The 27,009-nt window shown below is 39.9% G+C and overlaps 1 protein-coding gene across 18 annotated transcripts in view; it reads right to left on the bottom strand.

Annotated features, from left to right (window-relative positions):
• MAGI1 (membrane associated guanylate kinase, WW and PDZ domain containing 1) overlaps window positions 1–27,009 on the bottom strand; it is a 641,003-nt gene that overhangs the window by 496,927 nt on the left and 117,067 nt on the right. Inside the window, exon 1 of one of the 18 annotated variants that reach the window (XM_049097924.1) lies at window positions 17,918–18,013. The exons of the other annotated variants lie outside the window; for them this stretch is intronic. The gene's annotated coding sequence lies outside the window, so the exon portion shown is untranslated. Of the gene's footprint in view, window positions 1–17,917; window positions 18,014–27,009 lie in introns of those variants that run through there. 18 annotated transcript variants of the gene reach the window in all.

The following is a 27,009-nucleotide window of genomic DNA, read 5'->3' as shown; positions in this document are numbered from 1 at the left end:
GCTTCTGTTAAGGTACTTTGGCTGATACACAGAAAACATGAATACAGTTGAACCATTCAAGTCTCCAACCTGATCTTCTACACCTCTTCTCCCAAAACCATTTCACAATGGGACTCTGCCACTTGTCACTCCTTAATCGCTTAAGAAAACAGAGTACCTAGTTAATATCAAGGGCTTCTGTGTAAATATACAGAGTACCAGGTGTAGTTACAATAAAATGTTGACAAAGGATAATCTAATTCAAGGATGCCTGGGTGGCCCAGCAATTGAGCCTCTGCCTTTGGCTCAGGGCCTGATCCTCAAGTCCCAGGATGGAGTCCCACATCAGGCTCCCTGCATGGGGCCTGCTTCTCCCTCTGCCTATATCTCTGCCTCTCTCTGTGTCTCTCATGAATAACTAAATAAAATCTTAAAAAAAAAAAAAAAAGGATAATCTAATTCAAATGCAAGATTTTCAGACAGAAGTAAAATAAGCCTAGATATCCACCATCTAGATAAAAAATAATAATAATCCAAATATCATATGCATGTTTTATATTGTGGAAAATTTGAAAAAATACATCTCAAATTGGCTACCTCTGAGGGATTGGAATTTGGGTTAGGGGCAGAGGCAGATCACAAAAATAATGTAGTTTTCTTTCCATTCTTGATTTCAGCTCAGGTCATCATCTCAGGGTGGTGGGATGGAGCCCAATGGGCTCCATGCTCAATGGGGAGTCTGCTTCTCCCCCCACCTCAGTCCCCTCTCCCTGTTCGTACAGGTGTGTGCACAAGCGCATACACTCTCTCTCAAAAAGAAATAAGTGAAATAAAATAAAAACTACAAAAATAAAGGACATATTAGAACACTGTGACACTGGAACAAAAAAAGGCAAGGGCAGGGAGAGGCACTGGAATCGCCATCTATGAATAAAACCTCAGTCTTCTGAATAAAAGTTAATAAAACTAACTTTTACTACATAGAAAAAACTATAGCACACCCCAAAACTTAAGTCTATCTCTTGACCTTCCTTGCCTTTAAAGGATAACACAATATTCTCTTAGAAACAGTAAACAGGGATCCCTGGGTGGCGCAGCGGTTTGGCGCCTGCCTTTGGCCCAGGGCGCGATCCTGGAGACCCGGGATCGAATCCCACGTCGGGCTCCCGGTGCATGGAGCCTGCTTCTCCCTCTGCCTGTGTCTCTGCCTCTCTCTCTCTCACTGTGTGCCTATCATAAATAAATAAAAATTAAAAAAAAAAAAAAAAAAAAAGAAACAGTAAACAGAAAAAGGAAAATTAATGCAAAATTAAGGAGACAGAAGAATAAACATTCTAGGTCTGGTTAAGACATTAATAATCACGGGCCACCACTGGCATCTGAGGCACAACATTTTCCAACTGGATGTTCAGTTAGTTCATCTGTGTGCCTCAGTCAATGCCTGAAGGCTACCAAGACCTCCCAAGGACGTGGTGGGGAGCCCATGACCCAACTTGGGCATTGATAAACATCATTCACTGCAAAGTACTTATTCCTACCTCAGAACAGCACAGCTACACTACACTGAATGATAATGCCCATCACACAGTAATGTCACATATACTGAATGTTAGCATATACTAGAGCCTGTATAATACAGTGGCAGTAACTGACTATACCATTCAGGCCACAAGTAGTTCAGCATCTTGTATTTTATGGAGAACCTGCCATCAAACAAGTACTTCTTTAGATCAGCAACACCCAATTTTTATAAAAGGTACCCAGATAATTAGATAAATCACATTCTCATTACTGCAAAAACAATTCTCACTACCCAGTCTCATGGTAAAAGAATAGCCACCTGTGTATGAAACAATCAACAATAAGTTTCCTCAGGAAAAAAGTACTCCTAATCTTTATGGGACTTATAATCTAAGGAGCTATATTACGCGTCTAGAAGCCATCTCAACAACTTTACAAAAATCCAAAGGCTTGTTTGAACAGTGGTGGAGAAAGAAAAAAAGTTTATCTTTTGTCTCCACAGTCAGAACCAAGGGAAGTGTTGAGCATACAGCAGAAACTAGGTAAATGTCTAGTGCTGGCAAGAAAATTGTTCGAGACCCAATGTAACCCTCGAGGTCCAAATGAGGGGCACCTGGGTGGCTCAGTGGTTGAGCGTCTGCCTTTGGCACAGGGTGTGATCCTCAGGTCTTGGGATCTAGTCCCACATCAGTCTCCCCACAAGGAGTCTGCTTCTCCCTCTGCCTCTCTCTGTGTCTCTCATGAATAAATAAATAAAATCTTTAAAAGAAAATAAAAAAGGTCCAAATGAACTCCTATGAGGCTAAGTTGAGAAGAAAGAAAAACCAAGTGTATCTTGTGAATTACTATGGGCAGAAATTAAGAAAATAAAATTATTCAAGTAGTAAATAGGAAAATGAAGCCTGTGAAATCAGTTTTAGAAACCACAAACCAGAAAACCAATTCACAACAGTCTTAAATGCATACACACACGCAGATAATAAATTTTAAAACACTAAAACAATATTCTTGATGATTAAAAAAACCTCAAAAATTATATACTGATTATAAAGAACTAAAAGCCTTTAATCACCCCATCTAAAAGAAACAAGAAAACATAAAGACTGCCCAAGATGCTCAAGATATTCCAATCTAATGCTCCCCATAAGCTGTCGTTCACAAAATCTGATAGAAAACAGTTATTCCTAGGCATATGGGATTCTATTTGAACATCCAAGAATTATTTGTATACTAAAAAAATAATGTGACTACAATGTAGATATTAGACATACATATACACACACATAACATAGAAATGGCATTACCGGATTCATAGCTGTTTTCCAAAACAAACAGATCCTGAAAGTACAAGTAATATTAACTAATCCTGAGTGTCTGAAATTTTTTAAAATACAGACTCTGCAGGAACCCTTATCCTGAGTGGTCTTTCAGCTGACCTAGATAATACAGCGCCTGAGAGATGGAAACAGTGATTAAACTAGCCCTAGGACAGAGTAAGATGTCTGTATTAACTTACCAATGGCCACAATCATCTAATATGTATTGGAAAATGTGTGAAAGGAGAAGAGAAAGATCAATTTAAAAACGCAAGAATTCTCTTTTACTGCTACTGTTTTTAGAGGTTCAGTTGGTGCTGCCAGTTTGGAACCAGCACAGAGAGACTTTCCTCTTCTGGGCTTTGCAATATACTCATTACTTTCAGGCCAGGGTGTTAATTCTTTGTCCTCTCAGCTCTTCAACTATCCAATGAGTCATGGTGATGACCACTCTTGCATACTATTAGTGACTTCCAACAAATTCTAAACTTATGCCAAACAACTTTTAAATACATGCGATGCAGAGGCGTAAGAAAATGAGCCAAGAAAAACCACTGATGGACTCTCCATTTTGTTAATGTTTGCCCTGGAATTCACAGAACAGGCAACATTCTATTTCCCATATGATGAAAGAGCATATTATTCAAAAGTCACTCCACAACAAATATTGGAATACCACTTTTCTGAATTTCATCTTGCTTAAGCTAGTATATGAAACACGGTTGTGAATAATCTAACCAGTGGGAGAGCCAGATATCAAAAACAAAAATTATCAATGAGCTAGGAAAGATAATTTTCTCTGAGAAAGGTGATGAAACAGCAACATGCTTTCAGCGCTAGCACACACGTAATTACAGTCACTAGAAATAAGAAATTAAGATTTGCACTGCAAAGTTGTTCACAGACATTCTTGAAAACCTAGATTTTCAACAATAGAGGACTGTTTGAATAACGAATGAAGTAAGCCACAGAATAAAGTCCCACATGACTATAAAAACTATGTTGTAGAAGATCATATATTGACAGGAAAGATGGTCAGGAATCATAAAATAAAAAAGGGAGATGGAACAGTACCTAAGGAATGAATTTGTTTTTGTTTAAAAATAAATGAACCTGTTATAATGGGTGCTTATTACACATAGATTTTAAAACACCAAAAAGAAACGTAGTGCCATACCAGCATTTCTCAAAGTCAACTCCAGGGAATACTAGTTCCCTGGCACTTTAATAAAGGCTAAAATGGGGGAAAGAGACGGGGCTAGGAGTCTCCTGGAGGTCAGATGCTAGCTAATGTGTATTCAGGCTTTCTAGAATACATGCAGCATTTTCGAAAACTGTTCACCAACAGAATTCTTTTTTTTTTTTTTCAACAGAATTCTTCTAAAGAACATCTTGATAGGATAATAATCAAGGGCATGCTTTCTTTTTTTTTTTTTTTTAAGATTTTATTTATTTATTCATGAGAGACACAGAGAGAGAGAAAGAGAGGCAGAGACACAGGCAGAGGGAGAAGCAGGCTCCATGCAGGGAGCCCAATAAGGGCATGCTTTCTTAAACGCTGAAACAACGTGTTCACAGTGATCTTCACTGAGCAATAAAATATAATTGTAGTTTTATCAATCAACTTCTATCACATTTGAAATAAGAAAAAAAGGCATATTATTTTTTTAAATGACTACAAAAACTTCTGAATCATCACTCAAAACAGAATTGTAAGACTGGTTAATTTCTAACTGGCAATAAAACTTTACTTGAAGACTGAACAAAAATGTGTGAAGAGTTAATAACCTCACACTGGAATTAAAGAATCTTTTATTACCCATTTTCCTAATGAGACATTGTCAATAAAATAATAGGGTTTTTTTTTAAGATTTTATTATTAATGAGAGGCACAGAGAGAGAAAGGCAGAGGCAGAGGCAGAGGGAGAAGCAGGCTCCCTGCGGGGAGCCCAATGTGGGACAATCCCGGGACCACGGGATCATGCCCTACGCTGAAGGCAGATGCTCAACCACTGAGCCACCCAGGCGTCCCAAAATGATACCGTTATTCAAACTATCTCATTCACATTTCTTCCTTTTTTTTTTTTTTTAAGATTTATTTATTTATCTCAGAAAGACAGACAGAAAGAGAGAGAGTATACACAGGGGACGGGGTGCAGATGGAGGCAGAGAAGGAGACTCCTCGCTGAGCAGGGAGGCTGATGTATGGCTTGATCCCAGGACCCTGGGATCATGACAGGAGCCCAAGTCCGGCACTTAACTGACAGCCACCCAGGTGCCCCTCCCATTTATATTTCTTAATAACTTAGTGGAAGAGTATGAGAAATGCCTCCCTGAGTTTCACATAAGTTGAGGAAAAGAACATCAGAAAAACAGCAACCTCATGATGAAATATCTATATTCTGAATAGATTTTGTAATATGTAAGAGAAGGAGTAGAAGGTGAAGTCGGACATGAAGATTAGCTCCTAGTTAACAATCCTTAAATCCATCCCTCTATGATATGTCATGTGGGGATATAAATATGCAGGAAGACACATCTACTCTCAAAGAACTCATGGTCTTTGAATAAGTGGGGGTGGGAGAAGGAGATATACTTTAATAAAGATATGTGTGGTGCACAACTGAAGCACAGAAAGGGCGTCAAACGTAGGGGGAAAAGGGATGCAGGAGGATTTGGAACAAGTTGTCAGGTAAGGCTTCCTACAGGAGGTGCCAGCTAGGCTGACATCAAAAGCCTGAGCAGAATGTGAATTTCCTGGCATCTGTCCACAAGGGATATGTATGGGGATGTTCACACATGTATATGAATGTTCACTGCAGTGCTCCTTATGAAAGACAAATGTAGAAGCAGCTTTATAGCCTTCACCAGGTTGCAATCCTAATGCCCATTCACGCTGTTCATAGAAAAAAAGAGTCATGAAATTTGGCGACATTAGGTCAGGTCCCAGCCCTCACTGACATTTAAAACTCACTGTATGCCCTCTGATGCACACAGACACACAGACACATACAGACACACAAACACATATGCACTCACACACAAACATCATGCCAGAAGTGCAGCCTGTGACTCAAGTTCACCAAATTTACATCTGAACAAGACCCAACAGAGATCCAAGGACCAATATTTGAGAACCAACTTCCTAAAAGACCAAAGGACTTGCAAACATTCAAACTTCAACACTATATGCAACCCAAACAGGAGGTAAAGCAGAATCACCTAGCCAAGAACTGTAATTTGAAATAAACACAAGACAGTGGCCACCCACTTCTAAATGTTCACATTGAAGGCCACTGAAGTTGAGGAATTTGCCCAAGGCCATTCATAAGGCTGCAACTGCAACCTCTCAGTTTCAGAACTACCCCAGCAAGCTACACCAACTGACCTCCTCCCACTATATTTGTTAACAATTAGTTGAAACACTACAAATAAACTAAGAAAGAAAACAGAATGAAATTTATCACTTCGACTGTTTAAACAACAAAATCTCTTATAATACATTTATAATTTTTAAACATTGATTTGTTCTTTAAAAACAATAAGGCAGGGATCCCTGGGTGGCGCAGCGGTTTGGCGCCTGCCTTTGGCTCAGGGCGCGATCCTGGAGACCCAGGATCGAATCCCACGTCGGGCTCCCGGTGCATGGAGCCTGCTTCTCCCTCTGCCTATGTCTCTGCGCCTCTCTCTCTCTCTCTCTCTCTGTGTGTAACTATCATAAATAAATAAAAATTAAAAAAAAAAAAACAATAAGGCAGACAATTATAATGACAAATAATTTATTGAGCTCATATCCTAAATCTGGCTATATAACAGGCCCTAGCATCCACTATTAGCCAACCATTGAACTAGGCCATAGGGGAGTATAATCAATAGCACCATTAAAGCTCAAATTTTAGGGCAGCCCTGGTGGCTTAGTGGTTTAGCACCGCCTTCCGCCTTCCGCCCAGGGCCTGATCCTGGAGACCCAGAATCAAGTCCAACGTCAGGTTCCCTGCAGGGAGTCTACTTCTCACTCTGCCTATATCTCTGCTTCTCTCTCTGTGTCTCTCATGAATAAATAAATAAAATCTTTAAAAAAAAAAAGCTCAAATTTTAAAACTATAGAAAGATGAAGTAAAATAAACCTAAGACAAGCCTAGGCAACTAGAGCATTAAGATCCAGTAAACTAAAATATTAAATTAAGAGACAGAAGTATTCATTGCTTTATAATGATATATATATACACACACAATATATATACAATATTATATATAACATATATATACAATATAATATATAAAATATATAATGATTTATATTATATATACAATATTATATATAATGATATATATACAATATTATATATAACATCAGGGTTACTTTTCCTCATTATGTAGCAGAAGACAATGTGATGCACAATGTAACCAATGATGACAAACCCAACCATAAGTCAAAGTACTCAGCAACACACAGTCCTGGGTAGTTGGCTTTTTTTTTTTTTTAAGATTATTTATTTATTATTTATTCATGAGAGACACAGAGAGAGAAAGGCAGAGACATAGGTAGAGAGAAGCAGGCTCCCTGTGGGGACCCCGATGTGGGACTCCATCCCAGGACCCGGGGATCATGACCTGAGCATAAGGCAGACACTCAACCACTGAGCTACCCAGGTGTCCCAAGTCCTGGGAAGTTCTAAGACTAATATAAACCCATGTTGTTGTAGTTGAAATTTGTGACAAATAACTAGTTATAACAAGATTATGGCAAACAATGAGATACACACACACAAACACAGTGATGTAAACAGATTCTTTATATAGAAAACTTCATTATAAGTTATTCATTATATAGAAAACACACTGTCTTTAATTAGAGTCACTAACATAGTTATTCTCAATCTAATTATCATATAACATACAACATGAAGACTCCCAGTCACAGCCGGATGGGTAGCCAGTGGGTAAACTCCCTCCAGATTCAGTGACCCTAACTACAAAGCTATTTTTCTTTAATTAGCTTACAGGAAAAAAAAATCTCAATCCGTGTTGCTGCTGAGCCTCAAAAGGCTTGGGTAGTTGAGAGGAAACTCATTAACTTGCTTACAACAGTCCATGCCCCAAAAAAGAAAGGAAAAAGCATAACTTAATGAAAAATAATGAGATTAAAATAAAAGGAGAAACAGATTTTATTTAACTGGCTTATCAACATTCATACACACTCCCTGGTTTCTTTTTCCAGGAATCGTTAGAGAACTACAGAAATAAACTTACAGAGCATAATTTAAAAGAGCATACCTAAACATTACAATAAATATAAATACTATACTAACTTTTTTTAAGTCTTTTTTTTTTTTTGAAGATTTTATTTTTATTTATTTGACAGAGCATAAGCAGGGGGAGCAGTAGACAGAGGGAGAGGGAGAAGCAGCAGGCTCCCCAGTGAGCAGGGAGCCCGATCCCAGAACCCCAGGGGCCTCTTAAGTCTTAACTAATAGGCTTTACATGCCTCTTCTTACTGTCTCCCAGAGAAGTCTAATCATAAGACATATCTGGGGTACTTAAAAATCACAGAAACCCTGGAAATACAGATTCTGTCACTCTGGGATGGGGCCCAATATTTCAACAAATGCTTTAGGGGGATTCTTATAATCAGGCAAGTTTGGGAAATAGTGGGTTATTCCATGAAATCCTCCTAAGAACCCTAGGAAGTCAGACCACCCATTTGATAACTACCTTCATTTAATCATTTGACAAGAGAAGAAAAAAAGGCATAGAGGTCACCAAGCTACTGGAAGGGAGAGGCAAGAAACAAACACAAATGTGAGCTCAGACACTAGCTTATAGCCTCAAAGTAAAACTGCCTAAGGCCAACTTCCTCTCTCCCCAAGTAATGCAACAGAGAAGGATATACACAAACCCCCCTTCAGTGACAGCAAAGACTTAGTAACACACCATTAGTTCCTTCATATCTGCCTCAGAGTATCTAAGTCAAAGACATTGGTAAAAAGCCTGTAGTGCAGCTCCTGGTATGCAATATGAATGAAGTAAGATTTCCTTCCTACCTCCCATTCTTCAAACACCCTTTCTCTACTGACGTTCTCTATTAGAATATTTATGCCTACTTCCATCAATGGAAGCCAAAAGTTCCTGGACATATACAATCTTGGTAAAATATATAAAATAGGGGCACCTGGGTGACTCAGTCAATTAAGCATATGGCTCAGGTCCTGATATCAGGGTCCTGGGATGAGCCCACGTAGAGCCACACCTGGGGCTCTTTGCTCAGTGGGTAGCCTGCTTCTTCCTCTCCCTCTGGCCCTCCTCCCTGTTCTTGCTCTCTCTCTCTCTCTCTCTCTCTCTCTCTCTCATAAATCAATCAATCAGTCAATAAAATCTTCTTAAAAATATGTGTATTTATGTAAAATAAATGTCTGGCAAATAGTAGATAACAAATTTATTTTTAATTTTTTTATTTATTTCATGAAAATCACATTCAAACATTGACATCCAAAAGCCCCACCAGTTTCTTGCCTAGAGAAAGGTACTTACACAAAATTTATTTCATTTATTCACTTAAAAATCATAATACAATGAACATAAGTCTCTCCATACATCCTCAGTTTCCAACAATATAAGTTAAAAGAAAATGATGACAACTAACATTTACAGAGTACCTCACAAGTATTAAATCACTGTTTCTCATAATAATAAGTTTAAGAGGGAGGTACTATAGGCCCCATTTAAAGTTAAGAGTGAAAAAAAAAAACACAGAGAAGTTAAATATCTTGCCCAAGTTCACATAGCCATCGAGCCTAGAAAGATATTACTGTTTCATTTGAATCTCATAATAAACTTGTTATGCTTATCTACTGCTACATAACAAATGATCCCAAAATATCATGGCTTAAGATAAACAACAACACTAGATTTTAAAAGTTCTCATAACAGGAAAAAAAAATTCAACCATCTATAGTGATGTATGTTAACTAGACTTTATGTGGTAATGGTCTCACAATATACACAAACAGGAAATCATTACACTGTCCATCTGAAACTAAAACAATGTTCTATGTCAGTGACATGTCACTAGAAAAAAGACGATAATGTGGCTGGCTCAGTCACAGAGCATGCAACTCTTAATCTCAAGGTTTTGAGTTCAAGCCCCACATTGAGCATAGTTCACTTAAAAAAAGAAAAGAAAAAAGACAACAATAATTCTATCTTTCACAATTTCTGTGAGTCAAGATTTTATATAGAACACAATGGAAATGTCTTGTCTCTGTTTCTTGACTTCTGGAGCTTCATCTGGGTAAATGAAGGTAACACCACAGTTAGGGGCTAGAATCATCTGGGACCTCAGTTGAGGCTCTCCACTGCAACACCCACAAACACTTGACGTTCATGGTAGCTGCCTGAGTTTCTCACAGCCTATCAGCTGGTTTCCAAAATCACATCCCAAGACAAGCACATGGAAGCTCTATCATTTTTGATGACCACATCTTGGCATTTCCACAGTACCACTTCCACCCTAAGCACAAAGTGATGCAAAGAGAAGGTACGCCGACACAAAACCCCCTACCTCCCAAAGGAAGAAGGGTCCAAGTCACAATCTAAGAAGAATATGGGAGGTAACACTGCAATTTCTCCCGCAATCCCTAATACACATGAATATTAAGATTTCTAACAGTGAAAAAAATAGAGTTTTAGAAAGGTTATGTGAATTGCCCAAAGTCATACAATTAATACCAAATGGTACAAAGAGGTTAAAACAGGCCTATGTGACTTCCATAAGTTGTGATTTCCATTATACCATACTAGTGAAACATGCCATTAATACTGTGCTGTTCTTTGGTGAAAGCTGGGACCCATATATATTTTATAAGTTTTTTTTTTTTTTAAATAATCTCTACGCCCAACATGAGGGCTTGAACTTGTGATCAGAATCAAGAGTCAGACCAAGAATTGCAAACTCTTCAGGCTGAGCTAGCCAGGTGCCCCTTTGTTTGCTTGCTTGCTTTAAAGAAAGAAATCATCCCATGAAAATTTTGGCAAAACAGTATCCAAACACGAATTAAATTTCAGATTTTGGAAAGGGAGCAATCTTGATTGGAAATCCTATTGTAAAGTATTCTTAGCCTCAGCAATGATGTTGAATGCCGTGGTTTGTTTTGGGGGGATTTTGTTTGTTTTTTAGTTGAGGATTAGTATAAGAAAAAAAAATGAACATATTCTGCAAAGAGATTCCTTGAGAAGAGGAACCGCCTAGGTCAGTGGTGTAAACCATCCAATAAAGCCAAAGTAAGACATAGCCAAACAACACAGAACCCAACAAGCCACAAACTCCATCTGATGTCAAGTCCAAAAGGAGAGTTTTGTCACCATCATCAATGGCCTTGAAAGTGCCAATCCCAGCTATGAGTGTCTTGTCTGGCATGAGAAATTTCACAACATATCTTTATTGCAGGCTGAGCCTGCTTGCATCATCTAGATTTATTGCCTTATGAAAACCTGCCATGTGAATGTTTACTGTTGTCATGGAACCTTCACATGAGACCAAAATAACACACACCCATCACTGTGACATGTCCAAACAGGACTGAACAATAACAAGGACTGGAAATGGTGACACTTAATAATGTTATTAATTGAAAAAAAAAATCAAGACATCTCATTTTTAGCTATTTGTATCATCATGGAAGACTTAGCAATATGTACATGATCTTGTCAAACTTGACAATAAATCCATTAGTCCTTCATTTCATGATGGGGTTGAGTAAAATGCCAGGTGTAAAAGATACCATACCTCTTCCACAGATGTGTCTTGTAAGTGGGCAGTGCCAGCAGCACTTACTCCGTAGATGGGTTCATAGCTAGTACAATAGGCAGAATGCCTTATTGAAAACTTCAGTACCTTGGGGCACCTGGACAGCTCAGTTGGTTAAGCATCGGATGCTTGGTTTCAGCTCAGGTCATGATCTCCTGGGTCAGGGATAGAGCCCCCATTGGACTCTGCACTCAGCCTGACTGGTACAGTCAGTTGAGCCTCCAACTCTTGGTGTTGGCTGAGGCTGTGATCTCAGGGTCATGAGCTCAAGCCCAGTATCGGGTTCAATGCTCAGCAAGAGTCTGCTTAGGATTCTCCCTCCCACTCCCTCTGCCCCTCCCACTGGTTCTTGCGTGCACATGCTCTTGCATACAATCCCTCTCTCACATACACAAATACATTTTTTAAATCTTTAAAATAAAAAATGAAATAAAAATATAGAAAAATTCAGTACCTCTTTGTCAATCCCTTTTCTCTGTGCTGGATGTTTTAACTGAGACATTAAAGAACAAAGTGTGAGGGCACCAGGCTGGCTCAGTCACTGGAGCACCCGACTCTTGATCTCAGAGTCATGAGTTCAAGCTTGCATTGGATACTGAGATTTAAAAAAAAATAAATAAATAAAAGCCAACATGATATATGCATAGGATTTGCTGATCTGGGTTTGCATAAGTGGTATCTTGAGGGTTCAGAATCAAACGGCCACCTCAGAGTCAGAGGCCAGAATTCTCAAAATTACTATCATTCATTCCAGAAGGCAAAGCACAGCAGCCACTACCTTTGTCTGCACACAGTAATCAAATTTTTTCTTTCCAAACCCCTACAAAGAATCTTGATATGATTAATGACCACTTATCCTGCAGCTTCTTTTTTTTAAAGGGATAAGTTGAGCTAAATTAATTACAGTTTAAAGTGCCAAGTGCATGGTTAATGGCTAAAATCAAAGTCATCTAGATGGTGAAGCCTCATCCAAAATTAAGCCAAATTACCCTCCATATTAATATTGAAAAACAATGCGAATCAATGCCATCGATACACTTCTAAACATCTTTATCCTCTAAAAAAACTTCTCAATAATCAAACTATGTTTGGCATTAAGCTCAAAAGAATATCCAACCATAGCAATTAATATCTCCCTAGAACCAATTAATTATTCAGCATTTACCTAGCTGCCTCAGAAGCTGGTTGCTTTGCAATGGAAGCACTTACTTTTGCGCTCCTCCAGTGTGGAGAGGAACACTGACTCACTACTAGTGCATGCATGCATGCAACACTCAGAAGGGATAATCCAAGAGGATCAGATCAGTAACACCCAGGAGCCCAGCTGAGGAAGCCCCAGCCAGATCACATTTGTACCAGCTGTGATATTTTTCGCCCTAAAGGCAATGGCCAATGGCCATAGGCCAATGTTGCAACAGATCTCAAAATCAGGCACAAGTAAAAGACGTGGATAAGGAAAAAAACGGAGTCCTCGTCAAAACTAAAACCACCAGAATGTCAACTAATAATCATAATAACAATAAGCAGCAACAGTAGTCACAACAATAAAAGCACAACCATGCCCAGAGCTGATGGGAAGCTCTCAACAGAGGACACTTTGGTTAAATGCGATTTCAAAAAACAAAACCTTAGAAAAACCTTGGATTCAGCATTCCACATTTGGGAAGCACTTCCAGGAAAATCATTAATCATGCGGGCAAAGATTTGGCTACAAGGATGTTCATCACAGAGTTGTTTAAAGCACAAAAAACTGGAAATAACCAAGATAACTGGAAATAAGTTAAAAGTTACATTAATAATGTCATATAATGCAATACTAAGCAAACCTTTTTTTAAGATTTATTTATTTATTTATTTATTTATGAATGATAGACAGAGAGAGAGAGAGAGAGAGAGAGAGACAGACAGACAGGAGGAGGGAGAAGCAGGCTCATGCTGGGAGCCTGATGTGGGACTCGATCCCGGGACTCCAGGATCGCGCCCTGGGCCAAAGGCAGGCCACTAAACCGCTGAGCCACCCAGGGATCCCTCTAAGCAAACCTATAAAACTGTGGGCTTGTGTTTTCTTGACAAGACAATACATTCATGACTTATTAGGAAGTAAAAATTCAAGTAGCAAAGTATATTACAATTCAATATAAATTTTAACTTTACCCACATATGCACAATGTATCTAGAATAACATATCCTTTTTTTAAAATTTTTTTTTTAATTTATTTATGAGAGTCATACACACAGAGAGAGAGAGAGGCAGAGACATAGGCAGAGGGAGAAGCAGGCTCCATGCACCGGGAGCCTGATGTGGGACTCGATCCCGGGTCTCCAGGATCGCACCCTGGGCCAAAGGCAGGCGCTAAACCACTGCGCCACCCAGGGATCCCTAGAATAACATATCCTAAAAGGATACTATTGGTTATATTTGTCTGGTGGGATTATATGCAATTGTGGGAGGTCTGTTCATTCTAATATTTCCGTAATAAACATGTATCACTCTTGCATTAGAAAATTAATGAATAGCATTTAAGCACTTCCCCAACATTCTACCACAAGCCACTTTTAAAGGCATACTGTTTTCAGAAAAGACAAATATTTGCTCCCTAAATTAACTTGTAGCCTAAATCCAAATATTTAATTCAAGATATACCCATAAATAGCTCTTACTCTCTGTAGAATACTTTAGAATAAATGCTTGAGGTAAGATAAACGTCTTGCAGAAACAGAAAATGCATTCACACTGTGAAATCCACAGCAAGAGGATCTGGCTCCATGAAAGTAGCCATCAGAGGTAGGAAATCCACAATTATGGAGTTCCATTTCCTCTCCATAATTCTTTCTGATAACACGTACCATTATGGTCATTCATCTGAAGAAAATCAGGCTTACCCTGACATGAAAACGGGTCACAGAAACACAGAAGAATGTCAACCTCAGGAAAAAACGAGATCTATTTGGGAGTGTTGATGGATAGTGGAACTGACCCATGCCAAAAACTACCATCCCTTTTGACATGACTGCATTAAAACCTCTTATAGACAACAGTAGAGGAATAAAATGAAGAGGGCTGGAAACAGAAGGAACAATTACAAGCTCCCCTCATTTTTTTTTTTTTTTTTTTTTTTTTTTTGCAGGCTCCATGCACTGGGAGCCCGATGTGGGATTCGATCCCGGGTCTCCAGGATCACGCCCTGGGCCAAAGGCAGGCGCCAAACCGCTGCACCACCCAGGGATCCCTCCCCTCATTTTTTATGCTAGAAAATTAATTTATAGCAAGGACCTTGGCATCAGTGTTAATTCTGCATACGTACACGAAAGACCCCACAGAGATTTTTAATATAATTTCTAATACACTTCGGGTAACTTGCTTACATTTTGAATTAGACTTGCAAAGGGGGATTAAAATTAAAAATGGATTAAGGAATGCAAATTAAAACAAACTCTCCCTGATGCATTAAATTTTCCAGATACCATAGAAGTCTTCGTCAAGTCCAAAATGAGAGTGCTAAAATGGCCTTATATCCGTGGAAATCCACATCTTGTTCCCAAAGAAAAACAGAAATGAATGTTTATCACATATCTTGGAGTTAATCACATGTACACTTAGATCAAAGAGAATAATTAAGGTTGAAAAAAGAATTTCAGATCTCAGCTTTCACATTATCATGTGCCCCATGATTATAATCACCTGGACCAACAATATAATGAGTTTTCCATCTTACTGGGAAATTTTGCTCTGCATGTCTTTGGGACAAGGGATGAGCAGTATGTACCCAGTCATTATACCTTGGATATTACTGTAAAAAGACATGCATTTCTTACTCTAATCTTTCATATGTCAGGCTTCATTGAATTCATTAGCATTTTAAATCACCCCAAACAGGACACAAAAGGTTTAACTCAAACATTACTAATCAACCTTCTTTTTTTTTTTTCTTTACTAACCAACCTTCAAAATATTCACACTCACTACAATGAACATAATGAGTGAGAGGTAGACAGAAAACAGGTTGTAACTGGGAAGAGGAAATGAAGGTGTAGATAAAAATAAAATGAGGCATGTATTAGTCGTCTAGTATTAGACTAGAAATAGGATTTAGCATACCGTAGGCACTCAATAAATACTCACTAATAGTATACTGGACACAATTACTTTGCTGTATCTGGCTGTCCAACACCATGCATATAAATACTCATCACAATTTGACTAGGTTCTCTTGAAGCTGGAGTTGAGATGGGGAGAGTTAATAAGGGGTCCAACAAACAAGCAAAATATCCAACTGTGGAGAACACAACTGGGTTCCCTGGCAAATACTCTGTGCCCCCCCTACACACTTATCTAGCCATTGTCTCACTCCAATCTATTGGTTAAAACAGACACGCTTCCAGCCACCATATTTGCATGAAACTCCATTGCATTGGCCCCAGTTTATTGACCCAGACCCTTATGAACCAATCATGGTCCTTCTCCCTGAAATGTACAACAAGGACCAAGAGATTCCAACCCTGGTCTGCCTGAGCCTGGGAGAGGAAGAAATATATGCAGAGAGTTGTGGGTGGAGACTTGTGGGTAGACAGTCTCTTGCTCAGGAAGGTAGATCAGTCTATTTTAAGAGAAGAATAGAAAAATGAATCAATGGCACATGGGGGGGGGTGGTAAGGGGGGAAGAAAGACATCTACAGAGAAACCTGACGAAGTTCAAAGTCCTGCGTGCCAGGGTGTTTCTGAGGCTTGACGAAATCCCTTAACTTGGGTACTCTCAGGTCCCTTATACCCTTAAAGCATACTCCTTCTTCTTATTTTTTTTCTTATTATTATTTTTGCTCACGAGCACTTACTACTTGCAACTCCGTATCCGACATCAAAGACTCGGTAACGAAAATAATCAACAGACAAGAAAGAAAAAGATAAGGCCACAGACAGCGAGGGGCACGTAAGCCAGGGTGGCGCTTGCACAGATGAAGAGTCTCACCGTGCAGGGCCAGCTCGCAGGGCCAGCTCGGAGACGGGGGAGCTGGGAGAAAGCGCATGGATTTCAGTGCTGCTCAGCCTCTGTGGAATGGAGAGCGAAGCACAGGGACTAAATTAGCTAGAGATATCAGCGTTGTTTTCACAGTGTTTTAGTATCTGTGAACACCACATTCTTTTCCTTTCTTGTACAGGCTTGTTTGAAACTCTGGCAAAATGCTGCACAGGGGAAGCAATTGAAAGTTGGCTGAGATGAAGTTCTGTGATTTCAATTAAAAACATTCTCTCACTCGCTGCTTGCCACCACTGTGGAAAATAAAGAACTGCGATGGCAAGAGGCTTTTTTTTTTTTTTTCCTATTGAAAAATATTTCTGTTAAGCTTCAGAATGGTGCAAATCGTTTATCTACATACACAAATAACTTCTGTTCGAGCTATACCAGGGCTCCGGTCCAATCCCCCATTACTGGGAAAACAGCAAATTTTGTATAGACTAATTCTCCTGTTCTCATTTCTTAAACGACCTCCACGATTTTGCATTTATGTATCCAAGAATGCCTAAAAATTCCCATAAATGCCTGCTATCCCACCGAGTTCCAATAATTATCGCTTTTGCCAGTGTTCATTCTGCTTCAGAAGCTACCCACCAGGGCTCAAAATTCATTATTTTTAAAAAGCACCATTTTCACCATACAAAAAGAACTACCAAGACTTTCTCCCCTAAAGGACAGCACACTTGTTAATTTTTCCCCATGATACTAAACACTAAAGAATGCAATCATAAAATCTCTTTGTGAAAGCCCTCTGATATGAATTAATGATAACTTTTAATATAGCAATACAGAGCATAAGGATCTGGATTTACTTCTGCTTGCTGAAAAGTCCTACAGGATGGTATAAGTTAGTCCCGTACAAACAGAAGGAAGGCAAAGGAGGAAAGTCGAAGGAGAGGGAACTCTCCTACATCTCTCTGAGCCTTGTCTTCACAGAGAACTTGGTCTCTGGAACACCACTCCTACCTCCAGAGTCTCCAACAAGGACAGAAGCCACAGACTGCCACCCATCTAAATGGAAGTCTAGCTTCAAAGAGTAGAATAGAAGCAAAAGAGCCAAGATAGCTCCTTTACAATGAAATTCCAAGCAATACAAGAAGAGAGAGCCCACAGAGGCTGACTTCAGAAAGCAGAGGACAGCTCTGGCCCCCTGAAGATGTCACAAGTCAACCCCCACATGGAGACATTCACTCCTGCAGGAAGCACCCATGGCCCTGCTGTAGTCACAAGCAGAAGGGCTGAGTTTTAGCTGTGAAGAAACACAGCTTGGGTTCTCTTACCTGTACCAGCCTGCGGCTCCCTCCCCCTTATTCCAATTTGGGAGACACAGCCAGGGCTCTCCCAGTAACTCTGCAAATGGGGCGGGACTGCCTGAGTTTCTGCTTGCACCTGAGTGCAGGAAACTGCGCATGCTCCCCACCAGGGAGAAGCACTGGGCAGGCACGCACGCTCTCAGCTCAAACAAGAGAGTAAGACCAGTCCAGCAGCACTGACCTTCCAACATTGCTATTAACCTCAGGAAACAGAAGAGAAAATTAAAATTGCCCTATGGAGCTTTAAGAGAATCAGAAATTAAAGATGAAACGAAGAGAACAAAAGGGAGGCCATGGGCATCTGGAAATGGCTGAAACAAGGCCACAGGGTCAATTGGGTTAAAAAAAAAAAAAGGCAATGATGTTTATCCACATTTAGCAAGAGATCCTTAGCTTGAAGTCTTGAGGTGTTGGAGGAGCAAATGAGTAAGAAAGAGCTAAGGGATGGGACTGGGTTCGCGTGCCCATGATGCCATTTCCTACCTGGGTGTGACCTTGGGCAAGTCATTTCTCCTCTTTAGGGTGCAGTTTCCACATCTACAAAACAGGCATAATTGTAGTTCCCACCCCATTGGGTGGAGTGAGCATGGGATTCCTAGCACACAGAAAGTACTCATGAAATGTCATGATTAAGCGTCATACAAACTGAGAGACTTTACACACACAAATATGCACCCTTTCCCCAGAGATCAGTTTCCTCAAGAGAGAGAAAAGAAGGTATTTCCTGAAAGGTTTTTGCTGTAACCTTTGTATTCCTTGTCAGTTGGTTTGCTTTAATCAAAGTTCCTAAGTGGGCCATTTCTTATAAATGGCCCAATTTTCAATTTGCCTATAATCGAGCACAGAAAATCATTTTAAATTCCTTGAAACCACGGAAATCTCAGGAGTTAGAAAGGAGCACAGAAAACTTCATCTTTGGGGAAGTCATCTGGACTGCACAACTTTTTGATTCAGCTCATACCTTTCCAACTAACACCAGACAGAGCAGCAACACCACACATTGGTGGCAGATACTGCTATAAACTATGGAGCTGGCATGAAGGACAGCTGGCAAGGGCCAGAGTGGCTGGAACTACCTCATTTTCTGTTTTGCCTGCTTCACCCAAAATCAGATTCTCAGGAGGAAAAGGCAAAATGTGGCCACCCAATCTCAAGGCCCTTCTCACCTACCACATCTCAGTCTCTGAAATGTCAAAGTGGTGATGGGAAGCCCACTGCCTGTTTAAAACCCCAGAATGAAGAAAAAATAAATAAATAAAAATAAAACCCCAGAATGGAGGCACCTGGGTGGCTCAATGGTTAAGTGTCTATTTTTGGCTTAGGTGGTGATCCCGGGGTTCTGGAATCGAGTCCCACATCAGGATCCTCTCAGGGAGCCTGCTCCTCCCTCTGCCTAGGTCTCTGCCTCTCTGTGTCTCTCATGAATAAATAAAATCTTAAAACAAAACAAAACAAAAAAAACAGGATAGCCTGCGTGGCTCAGAGGTTTAGCATTTGCCTTCAGCCCAGGGTGTGATCCTGGAGACCAGGGACCAAGTCCCACGTCTGGCTCTTTGCATGGAGCCTGCTTCTCCCTCAGCCTGTGTCTCTGCCTCTGTGTGTGTGTGTCTCTCTCATGAATAAATAAATAAAATCTTTAAAAAAAATAAATAAAAAACACAGAATCTCACAACAGCTGGCCACTGCCCTTGTAATAAAATCCAAACCTCTTAGCATGGCCTTCAGGGGTTTTAGAAGCACTGGATGCCCCTCCCAGTCCACTTCCCACCACTCTCCTTGAGCCCACCCTCATCCAATTTTCCAAATCCCACCCACTTCTAGGACTTCATTTCCACCATCCTTAAGCCCAGAATGTCCTTTCTCTGTTATTCCAACATCTAGCTCCTTGTCATTCTCTTAGACCACCTGCCCTAATACAAGTCCCCTAAGCATTCAGTCTACAGCCTGTTCTACAGCCAGTGACCTCACCCTACTAAACTGGAAGCTCAGTGAGGACAGGCCCATGTGCTGATATCTATGAATAGAAAGCACCTGGCACCCGCAAAGGGTGGAAGATAATGCTCAAACTTAACTCCCCATTACTACAAACACAGGGGCTTTAAAAAAAATACTTTAGAAAGAGAAAAATACACTAATATGCAGTATGACCCTGAGCATGGGCATTTCTTTAAAAACTCCACCATGTCAGTCTCTTGTGCAGTCAGGGTTGAAAAGCACCACTTTATTTTTTTCTTTTTTAAGATTTTATTTATTCATTTATTTGAGAGAGAGAGAGAGAGAAAGCGAGAGCAGGGAGGAGGAGTAGAGGGAGAGGGAGAAGCAGACTCCTCACTGAGCAGAGAGCCCAATGTGGGGCTCAATCCCAAGAACCTGGGATCATGACCTGAGCTGAAAGCAGACACTTAACTAACTGAGCCACACAGGTACCCAAAAACCACCGCTTTAGAGCATTGCTCTTCATACCATTTGTGGGGAAGCACCATTTGTTTCTTATTTCCAAAAGTATCAAAAATACAAGTAAAAATAAATTACTAGAAAAATAAAGGGAAAACACATAATACAAGCCTCAAATTTTGTTTTATTATTAAACTTGACAGAAGTACAACTGCTCTGTGAAATTATTCAATTTCTAAATGCTTACCCTCAATTTCTGCATTTACACCCATAATGCACTAGTAACAAAAACAGTTTGCACCTCCATTGGTCTACATTGGACATTCAGGATATCAATGCTCAGAGAGTGCAGAAAAAGGACAAAATACAGTCTAAGAACTTAGTTGGGGAACCGCACACCATTCAAATTATACTACACAGCAGTAAACAATTACATATCCAAACAAAGGAGCATGCCATAAGGATCGGGACAGACTTGTCACCTAACAGATTTTGTGCTGCTTCTGGGCACAGGGAAAGAATTTTCTCAGAGTTTAAAGAATGTTGGAAGAATGGAATTTCTGGGATGTTTTATGCACAATTAAAATATCCTTTTCTTAAAAATATAACCTGCTTTTGTTCACTTGGGGTTTTGGGGGTTTTGTTGGGGGGGTAACATTTCTGTATCTGAACATGTGTTTTGCATTACCTAAGAATGTTGAGGTGTGTCATCTTTCCCCCAAAACAACACTGTTATCATGATGGCACACACTGAAAATGACAGCATTTAAAAATAAAGAGAATTTATCACTTGCAGTAGGACTAAACTAAGAAGGGGCGACTCACTGCATATAAGCTATTCAAGGGGAGAAGAGATCCAGGTGGGTCAGAAGAGCAGGTGAATGAAACACTTCAGGTAGAAGGAAGCACTGGGGTGGGACTTAAGGGGCGTTAGGGTTAGATGAAGAGATTGAGGAAAGAGGGACTGCAGCACAAAGATGGCCAGTTGTAGCACAAGGTCCATTCTTTCCTGCCCTTTTTTTCTTTTTTAAGATTTATTTTTTATTTGAGAGAGAGAGAAAAGGAGGAGAAGCTGGGATCCCTTGGTGGCTCGGTGGTTTAGAGCCTACCTTTGGCCCAGGGCGTGATCCTGGACTCCCAGGATCGAATCCCACATCAGGCTCCCTACATGGAGCTTGCTTCTCCCTCTGCCTGTGTCTCCGCCTGCCTCTCTCTCTGTGTGTCTCTCATGAATAAGTGAATAAAATCTTAAGGAAAAAAAAAAAAAAAGGAGAAGCAGACCCCCCACTGAGGAGGAAGCCCCACGTGGGGCTCGACCCCATGATCCTAAGATCATGCCCTAAGCCTAAAGCAGACACTTAACCGACTAAGCCACCCAGGTGCCCCCCTTCCTGCCATGAGTGTCCATCAAAGCCAATGCTTCTACTAAACTCTCAAGGGAAATACCAACGACAAAGAAAAACTTTAATATGATCTAAGCCAAAGTCCACGGTCTTCCTAGTAAGTCTTTATACAGAATTTGATAATGTACTTCTGCACCTGAAGAATGATGGGGAAAAAATGAGATTTCCAATGCCTCTAGCATTGATGCACAAATTCAGTGAGACTCTTGCCTCTTAAAAAAAAAAAAAAAAAAGGAAAGAAAACCCACCCAGAAGCTCCTCTTAATAAAAGTTAAGGATTTTTAAAAAGAAATAGCTTCATTACAAAAATAAAATTAGCTCTGCTCTACTGACTAAAGACAGCCCTCAATTAGATTCTTCAAGTGGCCAAGAATATTATTTCGTAGGTCCTTTTGGTTGCAAATATGACATGATATGTAATATTAATAACAATGAACAGTTTATGTCATTCACATTGATCCCTCAGATAATACTAACAGTTGGGTGGTATCATCTTTCTACAGACTGAGACCTAATGAGTTGACATTACCTCAGGTTGTCAGTGACAAAACTAAGGTTCAAACTCACATCTCTGGTGCCAGGTCCTTTGAAGGTCATCACTTGGGAAATGCTTTACTCCTGCTTCCTCTCTAGATCCTCAACCAGTCAAGCTCTGGCTATTGCAATGTAAGTAAATTTGAAAAAAGAGGACCCATTAAAAGCAGAAGCAGCTATTATTTTTAAATCTGAAATATTCTGCTCTTTGGAAATGACTAATCAAAAATTTCAACATTTTTCAGGGTGAAGAGATCAGAGGACCTGGTGTTTCACATTGCCCAGCCCTGAATGCTCATTTAGAATCACCATTAATCCTTCGAGGTAACTTCACTTCAACGTCCTTGGAGCAGGTTTCAAGTTATTCCTTTCCACCCCAATTACCTTCCTCAAACCTCCAGGGCTTTTTCAGACTTGTTCCTGTTTCTGGGACTTGACTCTTGCCATGCCCTCTGCAGGGAACACTCTGCCCCAAATCCATATGCCTGGCTTGACCCTGTATTTTGTGTCTCAATTCAAACATCACCACCTCCAGAAGGCCCATCACATGTCCCCCACCCACCCACCCTCTCTCCCTCTCTGGGCTTCCCCAGTTTTACCCTCTTGCTGGGGCTCTTCGCTGAGATTCTTATTCATTCGACACGCAAACTCCACATGAGCACAGCTCAAAAAGAGAAAAAGAATCAACATTAACACAGAAAAAATAAACCAGATGCCACACATATCATAAACAAACACACCCTGAGGGGAAGTTCCTAGTAAATAAATTCAAAATAAGGAGACTAAATATTGACTATTTTGCTAGCTCACATACAGCACATAGTAAGAAACATTTAAACGTGGTACTCATAGGAAATGTTCACCAAACAACAGAACTCCAACCTCTTCCTCCTGCTATTCAACACTCTTCCCTCCACCAACCTTGTCCACAATGATCCTTGACATTTCTAAAATGAACAACTTTTTAAACTGTGGCTACAAATTATCTCCTGGACCACACCCTCTTGGAACCAGTTAGTTTCTAGAAATCAGTGAAGGAAAAAGTGATAACTAAGCTGTGCAACAGAAAATATATAAAGTCTCCCTAGGCAGCTTCCCCTCCGGAAAGCTTGGATCGGTCTTTCCAACAGACCCAACCGGGCCACGTTCCAGTGGCCTTATCATGGCAGGATTCTCTTGGTCATTAACCATAAACCATCATGGGTCCCTCATTTCCCTCTGCAACCCGGTAGGGCTGGGACTCAGAAGCTGGTTCACTCCCAGCATGTTATGCTGATGCAAAACACTTTTTTAATAAAAGTGGTAAGTTTATGATTTATTTTTTTTTTAAGTTTATGATTTAAAAATATAGAGGATGACTTCCAGCTGTGATAAAACAGTCCATTTTCTAGGCCTTTTGAATGCCAACCCCACGCACAAATGGGAGTCAAGTTAAAGTGTGCCTATTTCCAAGGAGAGTATATGAATTCTTATTATGGGATGCTTTCTTCTCACAGTTCCTCCCCTCTCAAGAATCCCTTCAAGTTGTATTCACACATACAAAATCTCTCTTCCTGCACTGACACCATCAACAAAGGGCCTGTGTCACAACTATTTCCTACAACCCACTTCTTCTCAAAGTAGCTGCTGTCAGCTTTATTTCAGGGATTTGGGGATCCCTAGTGAGATAAGCAAACCCAGATTAAATCTACACAATGCTGGTTCATAACCATATGTCTGTGTTTGGATCCAGTTATACTGAATAACTCAATGTAAAACAATATTGTTTGTAGTTTTGCTATTAAACTAAAGACTTAATGGAGTAGCTTTGTTAAGAGACAGGTGTAACTGGAAAACTCAAATCTGGGGATGCCTTCATCCCCATGAAAAGAATACACCAGTTATTTCAAAGCAAATACATGGAAAATGACAATAAATACCATATACTGAAAACACACAATTTCTCAAACGCATATTCCAAGGAAAAATAAACACGCTTCAAAATGAATCAGTAAAAAACAATAAAATATGTCACCACTTGTATCTTTTTTAATATATTAAAGCAGTTCCTTGGCAGGCCAATGCTAAAAATTAATATGATCAGGGACGTGGAGTGTGATATAGCTGGGAAGAATGATAAAAACTAATCTAAGAGTCACTACTACTTTTTAAGGAGTTACTTATTTAGGATATCTCATTGTAAAAAAAAAAAAAACAGAAGTAACCCTCAACCTCCACCAAAATCCTACAATGGCTTCCCATTACCCTTTGGACACAATCTCAAACTATTCCCCCAACTTTACTTCCCAGCATCCTCCTGGCACAAAGGCCTTGATCTAGTCAAATCTCTGCTTATCATCCAACCAACAGTACGGATGGATTTCTACCTCCAGGTTTCTCCTACATGGTGGACTTTTGTCATTGCATCTACTTCCCCTGCCCTCAGAAGAAGCAATTCTGTTTTGCTGAAGACAAGAGCTCCTTCTTCACTGGCTATGATTTATTGGTATCACCAGTCAAGGTACTCTGTGTGGGCATTTCTCCAAACTGAGGCATTTGTTTGTGAAATTGTTGTTGTTTTAAGTAATCTCTATGCCCAACATAGGGATCAAACTCACAACTCTGAGATCAAGAGCGGCACGCTGCACTGACTGAACCCAGGCTCCCCAAACTGGGCCATCTGGACATTTGTTCACAGAATTTGAATCTAAAAAGAAAAAGATTGAAAATGGTTGATTCAGCCTCCAGGGGGCACTCAACAAAGGTAGTTCATCAGTACCCTCCATCCAACAGTCCTGGAGCTGATGAGTATTCACCCTTCTGACTCAATTTTTCAGGTGTCCCTCAGATTCTATAAGCTACCCCATGTCTCTGCTCTTTGTTTTTAATGAATTTACTTTCTACTTCAGGTAGATTCAGGATAGACTTTCTGCTTCTTGCAACCCAAGTATCCTAACTCATATGCTTACCAAGGTCATTCCTGTACCTTGGTACCAAATCCACTCTATGATTATTTTCAAGACCCTCAAAATCACCACTCCAACACCATGACCATCTCTCCTCAAAGCTTTTATAAGTCCTATCATAGACTCTTATTTTTCACTTGCCATGCTTCTCCAAATAAAATATAAAATCATGGGACACCTGGGTGGCTCAGTGGTTGGGCATCTGCCTTCAGCTCAGAGCATGATCCTGTAATGCCTGAATCGAGTCCCACATCAGGCTCCCTGCATGGAGCCTGCTTCTCCCTCTCCCTATGTCTCTACCTCTCTATCTCTGTCTCTCATGAATAAATAAATAAATCTTTAAAAAATACAAATATAAAATCATAATTTTGTATGCCATTGACATGTGATTTTCCAGCATCAAATCTACCACCTGGAAGGTGACAAAATTCGTTACCTACTATTACTAAGTGCTTTCCTATGTATATGGCACTGTGCTAAGGGACTTCCCATTCATTACTGAATTTAATCCCCACAAATCACAGCAATCCTCCTCATCTGTGGTTTCACTTTCCAGTTTCAGTTACTCATGGTCAACAGAGGTCCAGAAGTCCAGAATAGATGATCCTCCTTCTGCTGAATCATGACAAATTCAAAAGTAGCTTAATACTACGTCACAATGCCTACGTCATTAACCTCACCTCACCTCATCATGCAGGCATTTTATCATCTTACAACATTACAAGAAGTGTCAGTACAGTAAGATATGAGAGAGAGACCATATTCATATAACTTCTATTACAGTAGTGTTATAATTGCTCTATTTAATTATTAGTTCTTATTGTTAACCTCTTACTGTGCCTAATTTATAAATTACATTTTATCATAAGTGTGTAGTTATAGCAAAAAACATAGGGTTTGCCACTAGCCACAGTTTCAGACGTCCACCAGGAGTACACAAGGGGGTTAGTTTTGGGAATGAAGACCTGCCACTAGAAAATCTAATCCACTAAATTAACTCACCAGGAGACCCTGAACAAGAGACTGACTCTCTTAGAAAGTTTCCTTAATAAAATGGGGAAATACATTTTTTTGTATTTATCTCACAAGATCATTATGCAAATCAAAGAAATCATTTCTGTGGAAAAGATTTACCACTGTAACAAGATATTAACAAATATACCCAGAGGAGGTAGAGCAGGCCAAGCATCTGAGTCTATAGTTAGACACGTTTGTCCAACAAGCTATAAATTGCAGCATCAGCTACAAGTCACCAAAATAGAAAGAAACACGGTCCCTGTATTCCCAAGCAACCCACCAGACATCATGAAGAATGACATCAACTCATATTTATTCTCGATCATTTTAAATACTACCAACCCATGAAATTGAATTCTTCATTAATCGTTGTTTCATATTTGACTGGCGCTTCACAAAATAAAGCCATTTCAGTGGAACTGGGATTAAGCGCCCCCACCTTCCCACAAATAGTCAAAAACATAAGGTTCCATGTTTTTACACAATTTCAACAGAGTGGCAAACTCAAAGTATATTCTGTAGATACCTAAAAGGTTTTGGAAGATAGAAATAAGATATACAGAAACAGGTTCTAGAGGGGGTTCTGTGGTCAACTAAGTTTGGGCAACACTGTGTTAGGCAAAACAAAATATGTTCCTTCAGTACTGATTGGAATTTTTAACAAGTTATGTAATTCAGATCCCTACAAAGGTGTTGGAATATGAAGCATTTCTGAAGCTTACTTGTACAGAGCATCCTATGGGCAAGTGTTCCATGGGATACACAC

The sequence above is a fragment of the Canis lupus genome, chromosome 20 (assembly GCF_003254725.2).
Source record: "Canis lupus dingo isolate Sandy chromosome 20, ASM325472v2, whole genome shotgun sequence".
Classification (NCBI taxonomy): Eukaryota; Metazoa; Chordata; class Mammalia; order Carnivora; family Canidae; genus Canis; species Canis lupus.
The sequence above is the reverse complement of the archived record's forward strand: the minus strand, read 5'-3'. Positions and strand labels throughout refer to the sequence as shown.